The sequence below is a fragment of the Arachis hypogaea genome, chromosome 14 (genome assembly GCF_003086295.3).
Source record: "Arachis hypogaea cultivar Tifrunner chromosome 14, arahy.Tifrunner.gnm2.J5K5, whole genome shotgun sequence".
Taxonomy (NCBI): Eukaryota; Viridiplantae; Streptophyta; class Magnoliopsida; order Fabales; family Fabaceae; genus Arachis; species Arachis hypogaea.
In genome coordinates, this window is record NC_092049.1 from 105592918 (window position 1) to 105609302 (window position 16385).

The window sequence follows — 16385 nt, forward strand, 5'->3', positions numbered from 1 at the left end:
TGAGGGATTATAGGTGTTTCCATAGGGTTCACCCATGTAATTCACCTCTGCTATTGCAGGATTCTCAGGATCATAAGCTTCTTCTTCAGAAGATGCCTCTTTAGTACTGTTGGATGATTCCTTCAATCCATTCAGACTCTGAGAGATCATATTGACTTGCTGAGTCAATATTTTATTCTGAGCCAATATGGCATTCAGAGTATCAATTTCAAGAACTCCCTTCCTTTGAGGCGTCCCATTACTCATAGGATTCCTTTCAGAAGTGTACATGAACTGGTTATTTGCAACCATGTCGATGAGTTTTTGAGCTTCTGTAGGTGTTTTCTTTAGGTGAATGGATCCACCTGCAGAATGGTCCGATGACATTTTAAATAATTCAGACAGACCATCATAGAATATATCCAGGATGGTCCATTCTGAAAGCATGTCAGAAGGACACTTTTTGGTCAGTTCCTTGTATCTCTCCCAAGTTTCATAGAGGGATTCACCTTCTTTTTGTCTGAAGGTTTGAACATCCACTCTAAGCTTACTAAGCTTTTGAGGAGGAAAGAACTTGGCTAAGAAAGTCATGACCAGCTTATCCGAAGAGTTCAGGCTATCTTTAGGTTGAGAGTCCAACCATACTCTAGCTCTGTCTCTTGCAGCAAATGGGAAAAGCATAAGCCTGTAGACCTCGGGATCAACCCCATTGGTCTTAACAGTATCACAGATCTGCAAGAATTCAGTTAAGAACTGAAAAGGATATTCGGATGGAAGTCCATAAAACTTGCAATTCTGTTGCATCAGAGAAACTAATTGAGGTTTCAGCTCAAAATTGTTTGCTCCAATGGCAGGGATTGAGATGCTTCTTCCATGTAAATTGAAATTAGGTGCAGTAAAGTCACCAAGCATCTTCCTTGCATTGTTGTTATTTTCGGCCATGTCTCCTTCTTTTTTGAAAATTTCTGTCAGATTTTCTCCAGAGAGTTGTGCTTTAGCTTCCCTTAGCTTCCTCTTTAGAGTTCTTTCAGGTTCAGGATCAGCTTCAACAAGAATGTTCTTGTCCTTGTTCCTGCTCATATGAAAAAGAAGAGAACAGAAAATATGGAATCCTCTATGTCATAGTATAGAGATTCCTTTATGCGAGTGGAAGAAGATATGAATAGAAGAAGGAGAATCCAAACACAAGGGTGAAGAATAGGTTCGAATTCTTGGATGAAGAGGAGTGTTAGTAAATAAATAAATAAATAGAAGGAGGTGAGGGAGAAGAATTTTCGAAATATAAATTAAAATAAAAAAATATTTTTGTTTTTAATTTAAAATTAAAATTAGAATTCGAAAATTAAGAAAGGAAAATTTAAATTAAATTTAAAACAAATAGTTAATTAAAATGGAAGTTTTAGAAAAAGGGGAAGGTGATTTTCGAAAATTAGAGAGAGAGAATTAGTTAGGTAGTTTTGAAAAAGATATGATTGAAACAAAAGGATAGGATTAATTGAAAAAGATTTGAAAATTAATTTTGAAAAGATAAGAAGTTAGAAAAGATTTTGAAATTGATTTTGAAAAAGATATGATTGAAACTTAATTTGAAAAAGATTTGAAAGAGAAATTTGAAAAGATTTGATTTTTGAAATCAAAGTTGATTACTTGACTAACAAGAAACTAAAAAGATATGATTCTAGAGTTTAAAGATTGAACCTTTCTTATTAGGCAAGTAACAAACTTAAAAATTTTGAATCAATCATATTAATTGTTAGCATTAATTTCGAAAATATGAAATAAAAATAAGAAAAAGATTTTGAAAATCAATTTGAAATTTTTGAATTTTATAAAAGAAAAATGAAAAAGATTTGATTTTTGAAAAAGTTTTGAAAAAGATAGAATTTTTAAATTGAAAATTTGATTTGACTCATAAGAAACAACTAGATTTTAAAAATTTTTGAAAAAGTCAACTCAAATTTTCGAAAATTTATGAGAGAAAAAGGGAAAGATATTTTTTAATTTTTGAATTTTAATGACGAGAGAGAAAAACATCAAAAAGACTCAATGCATGAAAATTTTGGATCAAAACAAATGATGCATGCAAAGAACACTATGAATGTCAAGATGAGCACCAAGAATCAAGACTTATTTTTGAAAATTTTTAAGAAAAGAAAAACATGCAAGACACTAAACTTAGAAATTTTTAATGCTTAGACACTATGAATGCATGAAATTTTCGAAAAAAAATGCATAAAATTTTAATATGAAGAACACCATTCATGAAATTTTCGAAAAAAAATGCATAAAATTTTAAAAACATGCAATTGACACCAAACTTAAAAATTGACACTAGACTCAAACAAGAAACACAAAATTTTTGGTTTTTATGATTTTATTAATTTTTTTGGTTTTTTTTTTCGAAAATTAATTGGGAAAAACGAAAAAAGAAGAATTTTTTTGTATTTTTCGAAAATAAGAAATAAAAAGCTTAAAATTAAAATAAAATTACCTAATCTGAGCAACAAGATGAACCGTCAGTTGTCCAAACTCGAACAATCCCCGGCAACGGCGCCAAAAACTTGGTGCGCGGAAATCGTGACGGTTCTATTCCTTGGTAACGGCGCTAAAAACTCAATACGCACGTTCATAATCTTAGTTCTTTGTCACAACTTTGCACAACTAACCAGCAAGTGCACTGGGTCATCCAAGTAATAAACCTTACGTGAGTAAGGGTCGATCCCACGGAGATTGTCGGCTTGAAGCAAGCTATGGTCACCTTGTAAATCTCAGTAAGGCGGATTCAATTGATTATAGAGATTTAATAATTAAAAGATAAATAAAATATAAAATAAAGATAGTGATACTTATGTAATTCATTGGTGAGAATTTCAGATAAGCGTATAGAGATGCGTTCGTTCCTCTTGAACCTCTGCTTTCCTATTATCTTCATCCAATCATTCATACTCCCTTCTATGGCAAGCTGTATGTTAGGCATCACTGTTGTCAATGGCTACATCCTGTCCTCTCAGTGAAAATGGTCCAATGCGCTGTCACTGCGTGACTAATTATCTGTCAGTTCTCGATCATACTGGAATAGGATCCATTGATCCTTTTGCGTCTGTCACTACGCCCAGCACTCACGAGTTTGAAGCTCGTCACAGCCATCCCTTCCCAGATCCTACTCGGAATATCACAGACAAGGTTTAGACTTTTCGGATCTCAAGAATGGCCGTCCATGGATTCTAACTTATACCACGAAGATTCTGATTAAGGAATCTTAGAGATACTCATTCAATCTAAGGTAGAACAGAAGTGGTTGTCAGGCACGCATTCATAGGTTGGGAATGATGATGACTGTCACGATCATCACATTCATATTGAAGTGCGAATGAATATCTTAGAATCAGAATAACCTTGAATTGAATTGAAAAACAATAGTACTTTGTATTAATTCATGAGGAACAGCAGAGCTCTACACCTTAATCTATGGTGTGTAGAAACTCTACCGTTGAAAATACATAAGTGATGAAGGTCCAGACATGGCCGAGAGGCCAGCGCCAAACGTGATCTAAAGATGAAACTAAATATGTTCCAAAATATCCCTAAATACAAGAGTAAAAAGTCCTATTTATGTTAAACTAGTTACTAGGGTTTACAGAAATGAGTAAATGATGCAGAAATCTACTTCTGGGGCCCACTTGGTATGTGCTTGGGCTGAGATTTGAGCATTACACGTGTAGAGGCTTCTCTTGGAGTTGAACGCCAGTTTGTAGCCTGTTTCTGGCGTTGAACTCCACTTTGCAACCTGTTTTTGGCATTTAACTCCAGAATGCAGCATGGAACTGGCGTTGAGCGCCAGTTTGCGTCATCTAAACTCAGGCAAAGTATGAACTATTATATATTTCTGGAAAGCCCTGGATGTATACTTTTCAATGCAATTGAGAGCGCACCATTTGGAGTTTTGTAGCTCCAGAAAATCCACTTTGAGTGCAGAGAGGTCAGAGGTCAGCAGTATCTGCAGTCCTTCTTCAACCTCTAAATCTGATTTTTGCTCAAGTCCCTCAATTTCATCCAGAAAATACCTAAAATCACAGAAAAACACACAAACTCATAGTAAAATCCAAAAATGTGATTTTTATTTAAAAAATAATAAAAATATACTAAAAACTAACTAAATTATACTGAAAACTATGTAAAAACAATGCCAAAAAGCGTATAAATTATCCACTCATCATGTGGCTAGGAAGGGTCTGCCAAGGATGATGGATTCATCCATACACTTCCCAATCTCTAGGATTATGAAATCAGCAGGGATGTAATGGTCTTCAACCTTTACCAAGACATCCTCTACAAGTCCATAAGCTTGTTTCCTTGAATTGTCTGCCATCTCTAATGAGATTCTTGCAGCTTGCACCTCAAAAATTCCTAGTTTCTCCATTATAGAGAGAGGCATGAGGTTTATGCTTGACCCTAGGTCACACAGAGCCTTTTCAAAGGTCATGGTGCCTATGGTACAAGGTATTGAGAACTTTCCAGGATCTTGTCTCTTCAGAGGTAATCTCTACCTAGTCAAGTCATTCAGTTCTTTGATGAGCAATGGGGGTTCATCCTCCCAAGTCTCATTACCAAATAACTTGGCGTTTAGCTTCATGATTGCTCCAAGGTACTTAGCAACTTATTCTTCAGTAACATCTTTATCCTCTTCAGAGGAAGAATACTCATCAAAGCTCATGAATGGTAGAAGTAAATTCAATGGAATCTCTATGGTCTTTGTGTGAGCATCAGATTCCCATGGTTCCTCATTAGGAAACTCCATGGAGGCTAGTGGATGTCCATTGAGGTCTTCCTCAGTGGAGATCACTGCCTCTTCCTCCTCTCCAGGTTCGGCTGTGTGGGTTATGGTGATGGCCTTGCACTCTCTTTTTGGATTCTCTTCTGTATTGCTTGGAAGAGTACTAGGAGGGAGTTCAGTAACTTTCTTACTCAGCTGACCCACTTGTGCCTCCAAATTTCTAATGGAGGACCTTGTTTCAGTCATGAAATTTTGAGTGGTTTTGATTAGATCATAGACTATAGTTGCTAATTCAGAGTGGCTCTGCTTAGAATTCTCTGTCTGTTACTGAGAAGATGATGGAAAAGGCTTGCTATTGCTAAACCTATTTCTTCCACCATTATTGTTGTTGAAGCCTTGTTGAGGCCTCTGTTGGTCCTTCCATGAGGTTTGGATGGTTTCTCCATGAAGGATTATAGGTGTTTCCACAGGGTTCTCCCATGTAATTCACCTCTTCCATTACTGGGTTCTCAGGATCATAAGCTTCTTCTTCAGATGAAGCTTCTTTGGTACTTCTTGTTGCTGCTTGCATTCCAGACAGATTCTGAGAAATCATATTGACTTGTTGAGTCAATATTTTGTTCTGAGCCAATATGACATTCAGAGTATCAATCTCAAGAACTCCTTTCTTCTGATTTGTCCTATTATTCACAGGATTCCTTTCAGAAGTGTACATGAATTGGTTATTTGCAACCATTTCAATGAGTTCCTGAGCTTCTGCAGGCGTCTTCTTCAGATGAAGAGATCCTCCAGCAGAGCTGTCCAATGACATCTTGGACAGTTCAGACAGACCATCATAGAAGATACATATGATGCTCTATTCTGAAAGCATGTCAGAAGGACACCTTCTAATCAATTGCTTGTATCTTTCCCAAGCTTCATAGAGGGATTCACCTTCCTTCTGTCTGAAGATTTGGACTTCCACTCTAACCTTACTCAATTTTTGAGGTGGAAAGAACTTTGCCAAGAAGGCATTGACTAGCTTTTTCCAAGAGTCTTTCTTTGGGTTGTGAATCCAACCATATTCTAGCTCTGTCTCTTACAGCAAAGGGAAAAAGCATAAGCTTGTAGACCTCGGGATCAACCCCATTGGTCTTGACAGTGTCACAGATTTGCAAGAATTCAGCTAAGAACTGATGAGGATCTTCCAATGGAAGTCCATGAAACTTGCAATTCTGTTGCATTAGAGAAACTAATTGAGGCTTAAGCTTAAAGTTGTTTGCTCCAATGGCAGGGATTAAGATGCTTCTCCCATAAAAGTCGGGAGTAGGTGCAGTAAAGTCACCAAGCACCTTCCTTGCATTGTTGGCATTGTTGTTGTTTTCGGTTGCCATTGCTTCTTCTTGTTTGAAAGTTTCTGTTAGGTCCTCTACAGAGAGTTGTACTTTAGCTTCTCTTAGCTTTCTCTTCAAGGTCCTTTCAGGTTCAGGATCGGTCTCAACAAGAATGTCCTTGTCCTTGCTCTTGCTCATATGAAAAAAAGAGGAGAAGAAAATATGGAATCCTCTATGTCACAGTATAGAGATTCCTTGAGATGTCAGAGGAAAAGAAGAATAGAAGGAGGAGGTAGATAGAAGAGAATTCGAACTTATCAAGAGGGATAGAGTTCAAATTGCACATTGAGGAGGAGTGTTAGTCCCTTAAATAGAAGGATGAGAAGGGGGAAGGATTTTCGAAAATTAAAAAAAAAAATTGAAATAATTAAAAGAAATTTTGAAAATTTGGTAAATGATTTTCGAAAACTAAGATTGAGAAAGAAATTAAGCAATATTTGAAAAAGATTTTGAAATTAGAAATCAAAAAGATATGATTGGAAATTAATTTTGAAAAAGATGTGATTGAAAAGATATGATTGAGAAGATGTGATTGAGAATCAAATTAAAAAAAAAAGAAATTTTTAAAATTAAAGTTGATTACTTGACTAACAAGAAAGTAGAAGATATGATTCTAGAATTAAAACTTTTGATCCTTTCTTAATAGGCAAGTAATAACTTGAAAATTTTGAATTAAATCACTAATTGTAGCAAGGATTTTCGAAAATAATAATAATTTAAAAAAATGGAAAGAAATTGATTTTGAAAAGATATGATTGAAAAGATATGATTTGAAGAAGATTTGATTTTGAAAAATCATGAAAATTTGAAAAAGATTTGATTTAAAAACAAAATCTTCCCTCTAGTGTCCTCCTGGCGTTAAACGCCCAGAATGGCATCCATTCTGGCGTTTAACGCCCAAAATGCTACCTTTTTGGGCGTTTAACGCCCAGCCAGGCACCCTGGCTGGCGTTTAAACGCTAGTTTTCCTTCTTCACTGGGCGTTTTGAACGCCCAGCTTTTTCTCTGTAATTCCTCTGCTGCATGTTCTGAATCTTCAATTCTCTGTATTATTGACTTGAAAAGACACAATTTTAAAATTTTTTTTGAATTTTTTAATGATGAAAAATAATCAAAATGCAACTAATCATGGAAAACTAAGATTAAATCAACAATGCATGCAAGACACCAAACTTAGAAGTTTGTATACTAAGGACTATAACAATTTGAAAATGCATATGAGAAACAACAAAATACACAAAACAAGAGAATTTAAAGATCAGAGTAAGGAAATCATCAAGAACAACTTGAAGATCTATGAAGAACATAATGCATGTAATTTTCGAAAATTAGAAGAATAAAGACATGCAATTGACACCAAACTTAAGATTAGACACTAGACTCGAACAAGAAACATAAAATATTTTTTATTTTAAGATTTTATAAATTTTTTTTTTGCTTTTTTTTTCAAAAATTATTTTGGGAAAAACGAAAAAGAAGAAAAATTTTTTGTATATTTTTTTTCGAAAATAAAAAATAAAAAGCTTAAAAATAAAATAAAATTACCTAATCTGAGCAACAAGATGAACCGTCAGTTGTCCAAACTCGAACAATCCCCGGCAACGGCGCCAAAAACTTGGTGCATGAAATTGTGATCATTAACAATGGCGCCAAAGACTTGTCGGCTTGAAGCAAGCTATGGTCACCTTGTAAATCTCAGTCAGGAGGATTCAAATGGTTATGGAGAATTGATAATTAAAAGATAAATAAAATATATAATAGGATAGAGATACTTATGTAGTTCATTGGTAGGAATTTCAGATAAGCGTATGAAGATGCTTTGTTCTTCCTAAACTTCTGCTTTCCTACTGCCTTCTTCCAATCATTCATACTCCCTTCCATGGCAAGCTTTATGTTGGGCATCACCGTTGTCAATGGCTACTTCCCGTCCTCTCAGTGAAAATGTTCCAAATGCGTTGTCACCACACGGCTAATCATATGTCGGTTCTCGATCATGTTGGAATAGGATCCATTGATCCTTTTGCGTCTGTCACACGCCCAACACTCGCGAGTTTGAAGCTCGTCACAGTCATCCCTTCCCAGATCCTACTCGGAATACCACATACAAGGTTTAGACTTTCCGGATCTCAAGAATGACCGCCAATAATTCTAGCCTATACCACGAAGGTTCCAATCTTAGATTAGAAACGCAAGAGATACACATTCAAGCTATTGAAAGTAGAACAGAGGTGGTTGTCAGGCACGTGTTCATAGGTGAGAATGATGATGAGTGTCACAGATCATCACATTCATCAGGTTGAAGAACGAGTGTATATCTTAGAGAAGAAGTAGGCGTGAATTGAATAGAAAAACAATAGTACTTTGCATTAATTCATGAAGAACAGCAGAGCTCCACACCTTAATCTATGGTGTGTAGAAACTCCACTGTTGAAAATACATAAGAACAGGGTCTAGGCATGGCCGAATGGCCAGCCTCCCAACGTGTCTAAGATAGCATAAGACTTATCAAAGATGGTATATGAAAAAGTATGTAAATACAATAGCAAAGGTCCTATTTATAGAAAACTAGTAGCCTAGGATTTATAGAAATGAGTAAATGATGTAGAAATCTTCTTCCGGGCCCACTTGGTGTGTGCTTGGGCTGAGCATTAAAGCTTCCATGTGTAGAGACTTTTCTTGGAGTTAAACGCCAGCTTTTGTGCCAGTTTGGGCGTTTAACTCCAGCTTTTATGCCAGTTCTGGCGTTTTGACGCCAGAATTTCTATGCTGACTTGAAATGCCTGTTTGGGCCATCAAATCTTGGACAAAATATGGACTATTATATATTGCTGGAAAGCCCAGGATGTCTACTTTCCAACGCAATTAAGAGAGCGCCAATTGGGCTTCTGTAGCTCCAGAAAATCTACTTCGAGTGCAGGGAGGTCAGAATCCAACAGCATCTGCAGTCCTTTTTCAGCCTCTGAATGAGATTTTTGCTCAGGTCCCTCAATTCTAGCTAGAAAATACCTGAAATCACAGAAAAATACCCAAACTCATAGTAAAGTCCAGAAATGTGATTTTTATTTAAAAACTAATAAAAATATAATAAAAACTAACTAAAATATACTAAAAATATACTAAAAACAATGCCAAAAAGCGTATAAATTATCTGCTCATCAGTCACATATAGTTTGCCATGAATTAAATCTTGCATGATTAAAATAGTTAGTAAAAAAAGTCAATCCAAAAAATAGATAACTCTGAAGCCTTAACTGTTTCGCCATCTATTATTCACAACTTGTTTACTACTTGTTTTCTGATTTTCTAAATTACAGTTTAATGCAATTTGAGACCCAAACACTACTTTCTGTTTGTCTGACTAAGCAAATCACTTGACCATTGTTGCTTGATCCATCAATCCTCGTGAGATCGACTCTCACTCACCTGAGGTATTACTTGGTACGACCCGGTGCACTTGCCGGTTAGTTTGTGGTTATAAATTCCGCACCAAGTTTTTGGTGCCATTGCCGGAGATTGACTGTGATTGACAACTATTAGTTGTTTGATTGCTTAGATTAGGCATTTTAGCTTTAAATTTATTTAATCTTGCACCTTAAATTTTCGAATTTTTCTTGCTTTATTTTTCCTTAATTTCTGAAATTAAGTTTGGTGTCCCCTAGTTATTTTTATTTTAATTTCTCTTAATTATTTGGTTTAATAATTTTGATTTTTTTTGTGCTATTTTAATAGTAATTTTCAAATTTTCGTGTTTATTTTATTTAGTATTTTTATTTTAATTCTTTTCACAGGTTACCTCACTGGAAATTCTCTACACTCTGACGTAGAAAATCCCATCTTTTCTTGTCTTCTATCTGTTTATGAGTAGGAACAGGGACAAGGAACCCCTGTTAGACTTTGATCCTGAATTGGAAAGGACTTTTTGGCGGCGTTTACAACAAGCAAGACTCTACAAAGCTGCAGAGTCCAACATGGATCATAATAATCATGCTGTTAATGCCAATGTGGCAAACCCAGTTGGGAATGAGCAACCTAGAAGAGTGCTTGGCTCTTACACTGCTCCTAATGCAGATCTTTATTGCAAAAGTATTGTGGTGCCTCCTATAGCTGCAAACAACTTTGAACTGAAGCCACAGCTAGTTACTCTTGTGCAACAGAATTGTGAATATCATGGACTCCCTCAGGAAGATCCAAATCAGTTTATTTCTGATTTTCTACAGATTTGTGACACTGTGAAGACCAAGGAGAGTCTGGATACTTGGGACAAGGTTGTCACTGGATTTCTGACAAGTTTTTCCCACCTCAAAAGCTTACTAAGCTAAGGGTGGAGGTTAAGACTTTTATGAGGGCTTATCTGAAATGTCCAAGACGCGCTTACATAATTCTGCAAGTGGTTCTTTGACAATGACCAAATTGTAGGTTAGGAATTTCTCAAAATAGATGTTCGTTACAAGTATAGCTCTGAACCAACAATTGGCCAATAATCAAATTATTATTCTAAAGATTGTCACAATTCAAAGAAAATATAAACCGAGAGTATTTAACTCCCAGGTCGTTCTCCCTAGGAACTAATACCGATGAGTGCACGCAATTTTAGTTGTGGAAAGCAAGGGGTTTCAATGATTGAAATAAACAAATAAAGAGATAAAAGAATAAGATAAAATTGCAATCAATAAAGCAATAAAGGAATAAAAGAACTATGTATGTAATATGGACAAGTAATGCTATAAAAGTGATAGCAAAATGGTTTATAACATAAATGAAACCTTGACTTGGGATGAGTCATGGAATCCCTTCCTTGCCATAACCACAACTATGATAATTATGATAGATTAATCTCACTAAGTCAACCCTTAACATCGAAGGATAAGTCAAGTGAGCATAATTATTATTAATCCACAAATCCTAGCTAACTTACCAAACTAATTGGTAAAAAGCTAGCGTTAGTAGAAGCAATAACAACTAACAACTCAAGAATTGTCACTAAATATTGGACATTATGGCTCTACTAATCCATAAACTCATTTTTCCCAAGCCAAGGGGTGAAAATTACCCCATAATCAAAATTGGCATTTTATCGAACACATAGTGGGCATAAACATAAAACATAGCAAAATTGGTAAATTAATGAAAGCTATGAATCACAAATGCTCAAAATCAATAAAAGCAACTCAATAAACATATAAAAAGCATCAAACATCAAATTCATGAACCAAAACTCAAAGTTGCAAAACTATGTATATGTTGATAAAGGAAATGAAAATGCAAGAAAGTGTAGAACAAGTAGTGTAAATAAAAGAGAAATTAAAGAAATACTTATAATGAGATAGCAAAATCCAAGACCAAAATTGAACTCTAAAATGCTACAAACCCTAATTAATCCTAAGGAAGTTTGAGAGAAAACCTAAACTAAACTACCCTAAAAATACTCCTAAAAACTCTTCTATGAAGTATAGTAATGTATGGTATAATATATGGTTGCTTCCCCCTTCAAATATGCTCCAAAGCCTTCAAAAAATGGGCCAAAAAGCCCCCAAAATGCGAGTCCACGTGACTTTTTAATGGAGGCACGCGCTGGTACCTGTGCGTGGGCACAGGTGCTGATTTCCATTCTGCCTTGAGCACGGGCACAGCCTGTGCATGGGCACAGGTGCTGGTTTTGACCCTGCCTTGTGCGTGGGCACAAACCTGTTAGTGGGCACAGGTGCTGATTTTGACACTTGTGCTTGGGCACAGAAAGTGTGCGTGGGCACAGACTGAAATGCTTTTCTGCATTGTTTTCTTCATGTTTTCTCCCTTTTTGCATGCTTTCTTCCACTTCTACTAAACCATTGTTAATGATTCAAGTTTCAAAATGAAGCAACCTGCAAGAATGCATGATAAGAAGGGTGGAGACATAGAATCAAGTGATCAAACCCTCACTAGGTGTGTATCCACTCTCATCACTCAGTGTTTAGGGTCAATTCACTCAAATCTCCTCTAATCATGCTTTCAAGGAATTGCTTTTCATCTAACAATCAACAAGTATTTGATGCATGTATGCAAGAATCATGAGATCTTTAGAAGGTTATAATGAGGTTGGGATAAGGGTAAGATGAATATATGGCTAAGTGGACTAAAAGATTGAATCTTTGATTAGCTTAAGTATCCAACTCAACCTATATCAATCAAATCACAACAATGCATCCTTGCTGTCCATTACTTCTTTTCACACACACATTCATGCCTTAGTTTCTATTCAAAACACATATGCATTTCTTATTCATTTTTTTATCATTTTTTTCTTTGGGATAACTTTCTTCCCATCTTATTACTATATTTTTTCTTTCATTTCATTTTTCTTTTTTTCTATGACAAATGCATATGGTTAAAGCAAATTGATACATGAATGTGCACCCATTTTCCAAATTTTTTCATGAAATACCCAAAGCAAACATTTTCATTCACTACCAATATTTTCCAAGGATTTCCCCCACACTTAAATGAAACACACTCCTTAACCTAAGCTAATCAAAGAAGCAATTCAAGGTTATTCATGGTTTTTCGCTTAAGGTTGTGATGTGGTAATATTAAAAATAATAGGGTAAATAAGGCTCAAAGGGGTTAACAATGGTAGATGCAAGGGTAAGGCTATATGGGTGAGTGAGTTTAATTCAAAAAATGGCCTCAATCATGCTCAATTCATTCAATCATCAAACATCAGAAATAAAGAATCAAGCAAAATCAATATTACAATCATAGAAGGAGCATAGCACACAATGAACAAAATTTGTGGTTATAATGTGTAACCACTCATTAAGGCTCAACAACTCACATGGTTATTTTGTTCTATCTCTCTTCTATGTTCCATAAAAATCATTCAAGCAAGTTTTAAAAACAATATTCCAAATCAATTCAATAGAATGCCCTAAAAATAAAATTCTTGGAAATTTTTTGTTGTTTTTTACCAAAATTATTTCCTATATGTATGTATGTATGTTGTGATGGATGCAATTTCAAAATCTTTCCTAGTTCTATTCCTAATTTTCAACATCGCAAAAACTAACATGAACAATTAGGACAAAATTGAACTAGGTGCTATACTATTCACAACATCCAATCACAACTTCTATCTATAAAATATATACCATACAAAAGCAAAATGTAATAACTATGGATGAGCTAAGAAGTATATATATATATATACTAGAAGAAAATGCAATGCAACAAAAGTAAAGTGCAAAGTATTCGGAAAAGAAAGTTTACACCCCAAAAATGACGAATCCTTCCCACACTTAAGCGTTGCACGTCCTCTGTGCACAAACACAATCTGGGGGAAAATGACTCTCAGGAGCTCCACCTACGGTTGGCAGATGTGGAGGCTTGGGTAGTGGTGAAATTGCCAAGTACATGTATGCTCGGCATCTCCATCCTCGGAGTCCTTCTCCTCTCCCGGCTCCTTGCATTCACGTCTCCTCCTCAAAAAGAATGAATAAAGTATAATTAGGAATCATAGGGCAAGTAGCACAAAAAGGTAAAGAAGAGAGAAAATAAGCATCTAATTGAGGAATTTTGCATAGTGGTGTGGTACAATGAAAATGATGAGCCATGTGTGAATTCCAATTATGCGCGCGGTTAGAATATACACAACAGCCGGTTAAAACGGCATTCACACTATTAAAAAGTAAGAATGAGTTCCTCAATTAAATGGCCTAAGATGCAATCAATGAGTAAGCATCAATTAAGCACATGCAAACTTATGCAACTACAACAAGAGTGAATTGAATGTAGGAATTATTGGATATTGAAGTTGTGTAAGTGAAAGAGCAAAATTTGATATAATAGTACAACAAACAATAACCAATTCAATGATGAAGAAGAACTAATTATTCATCCTTAGGCATAATCAAATAATCACATGGTTAAGGTGTTTGTTACAAAAAGGTGACCAACTTGATAGAATCAAGTTAAGTCAACTCAAACAAATGCAAAGCATTCACAAGAAACAAGGACCTTGAGATGTGATTATATTAATTCAAAATCCATGGTGAAAAATCAACTCAATTCAATTCACTAAATTCCATGTGCACTCATAAAAGTTCACCTAATATGCAACAAAATGTAAATGTGCAAATCCAATTAGGTGATAGTAATTTAAGGCAAAGTATAAGTGCATCGATGAAATTCAATCAAGAAACAACCCAATCCAATAACAAGCAAACACTTGCAACTTATTCAATTAACAAACTAACTAAACTAAGACTAATATAATTACTAAAATGAAAATGAAATACAATAAAAACTAAGTAGAACGAGTAGAAAATGAGGTAAAAGGGAGAGAAGAGAGGGGTAGAGGGGAAAAGAAGAGAAGAAGTAGAGAGAAGAGAAGAAAAGAAGTAAAGTGGGAGAAAACAGGGGCGTGCGTATGCACAGGTATGTGTGCGTACGCACAAGAGGCGAAACAGGGGAGGTGTGCGCTCGCACAAGGTGTGCAAGTGCTCTGGACAAAATTCAGCCCCAAAACATCTAGAAATCCATGAATTCATGATCCAAGCAAAAATTAAACTATTCAAGCTTAAAATTAAACTAATCCTAGCTAGCTAAAAGAAGTAAAGTGCAATAAACCAAGACTATAAGCAAAGAGAAAAGGGTAAGAAAGATGTTACCATGGTAAGGTGTCTCTCACCTAGCACTTTGTTTTATAGTCCTTAAGTTGGACTTATTGAGGAGACTGTAGCTAGTGTGGCTTGTGTTTCCAATCCTCCTTGAACCTCCATCCATGCTTGGTCTTTGACTCTCCTCCGGGATCCCATATTCTAGGTATCCGCTCAACTTCTTATTGATCTTTATGCTTCAAGCCGGATGGATAAGCTCCTAATTGACCCTTGTAGTACCCCAACACTCTTCAGAAACCACTCAATTCTGCTTCACACCATGCTTGAGTCCCAAAGCTTGATATGGCTTTCTTGAAGAACCTTGGATTCACTTAGAAACTAAAATCCTTTCCTCCACCATGCACCAACCCAAGAAGGACCTTGAGTTGGTAATCTGTTTCCAAGATAGCATATCGATGGGGCCAATAAAGTTCAATGGTGAAATTGTCACCCACTCAATGTGCTCTTGGAATGGAGTTACTTCCTCACCAACTTCCTCTTTCCCATCACTCAAATCATAACAAGGAGGTTGTGAGAAGTCTACCTCCATGTCTCTCTCAAACTGAATGGGAAGAGGCTCATTGGCATCATTAAGGGGATTGACCAAGGAGGGCAAAAAATCATCAATGATGGAATCCTCATCTTGATCAATCTCCCTCAATTCTCCTTTTCTCTCCTCCGATTCAAATACTCCACTTTCTCCCTTTTGTTCCAATTCATGCTCTATCTCTTCTTCTTTCCTTTGTGGCTCCATGCTCTCCTCTTCACTACACCCTTCAATTGCTCCTTCACACTCTTCAATAGGAGTGCCTTGATCGGATGAGCGTAGTAGAACCAAGCGATTCACCGCTTCAGTTATGGTAGCCATAAATTTCCCTTGTGTGCTTCGGAATCCTTCTTGCTTTTGGAGAAAGGCTTGAAGGTATTATTGGTCTTGGGCCAAGGGTGAGAAAGCTTCACATTTGGGTGAAAATTGAGATTCATAATTTGGGAGAAAGGTTATATACGTGGGAGGTGACTCATGTTGGCAAGTGTTTAGAGGTGGTATGTAAGAAGGTAGATGTTGGTATTGGTGTGGTGTTTGAAAATGTGGTGATTGAGGGTTATGTTGGGGGTATGGGTCATAGGCATATGGTGGTGAAGGTGCATAATCAAAGAGAAATCCACCATATCCTTGGGTTGGGTATGTGCATTGGGAAGGGTATGGCTCATCGTAATATAGAGGAGGTGGCTCCTTCCAAAATTGATGCTCCAATCCCATGATGCAATCCAAAATTGAGGTTATCAAGCCCTACAAAATAAGCACAACCAAACTCCAAACCAAGAAGGTGATAACTCATAGAGAAAATTGAAAATAACACCTAAAGACATCAACTAACAAAATAAACAAAATCCTAATTAATAGCAAAAACAAGCAAACAACCTAAAAAGTATCTATTCACACTATTCACATATTTACAACAACAAAAATATAGCACTCATGACGCTAGCTCCCCAACAACGGCGCCAAAATTTGACAATGACCAAATTGTAGGTTAGGAATTTCTCAAAATAGATGTTCGTTGCAAGTATAGCTTCGAACCAACAATTGGCCAATAATCAAATTATTATTCTAAAGATTGTCACAAT

General features: G+C 36.0%; 2 non-coding genes across 2 annotated transcripts; both read left to right on the forward strand.

Moving 5' to 3' along the window:
• Positions 1-420: 420 nt before the first annotated feature.
• On the forward strand, positions 421-528 carry LOC112745269 (small nucleolar RNA R71). Its single transcript, XR_003173206.1, has one exon. It is a non-coding gene; the product is annotated as a small nucleolar RNA R71 (small nucleolar RNA).
• A 5089-nt stretch (positions 529-5617) lies between these two features.
• On the forward strand, positions 5618-5726 carry LOC112745832 (small nucleolar RNA R71). Its single transcript, XR_003173740.1, has one exon. It is a non-coding gene; the product is annotated as a small nucleolar RNA R71 (small nucleolar RNA).
• Positions 5727-16385: the final 10659 nt, after the last annotated feature.